We start from the raw sequence: 499 nt of genomic DNA, 5'->3' as shown, positions 1-499 counted from the left end.
CGGAGCGCCGGGACGCCCTCGGACCCACGGCACCCTGAGCTCCGGGATGCCCCCGGAACCCCTCGCCATTCCCGGCCCAAACCAGCCCGGCGCAGCCACCACCAGCTCCCGAGGCACTCCCGTCTTCAACACGCCTGGGACGTGGAGCCATGTGGATCCCAACTCCCGCAGTTATCCCAGCCCAGTGCTGGTGCTCTCCCAGTTACCCCAGCCTGATCCAGCACTCTCCCAGTCACCCCAGCCCAGTACCGGCTCTCTCCCAGTTATCCCAGCCTGATGTCAGTGCTCTTCCAGCTATCCCAGCCCAATTCAGCACTCCCCCAGTTACCCCAGCCCAATCTCAGTCCTCCCCCCATTATCCCAGCAGAATCCCAGCGCTCCCTCCATTATCCCATCATGATGCCAGTGGTCTCCCAGTTATCCCAGCCCAACCCAGCACTTGCCCCGTACTGGGATGCTGCTCTTGGCACTGATCCCATTTTCCAGCTCACCTGGATGT

This window comes from Corvus brachyrhynchos, unplaced genomic scaffold, assembly GCF_000691975.1.
Source record: "Corvus brachyrhynchos isolate BGI_N302 unplaced genomic scaffold, ASM69197v1 scaffold119, whole genome shotgun sequence".
Lineage (NCBI taxonomy): Eukaryota > Metazoa > Chordata > Aves > Passeriformes > Corvidae > Corvus > Corvus brachyrhynchos.
The sequence above is the reverse complement of the archived record's forward strand: the minus strand, read 5'-3'. Positions refer to the sequence as shown.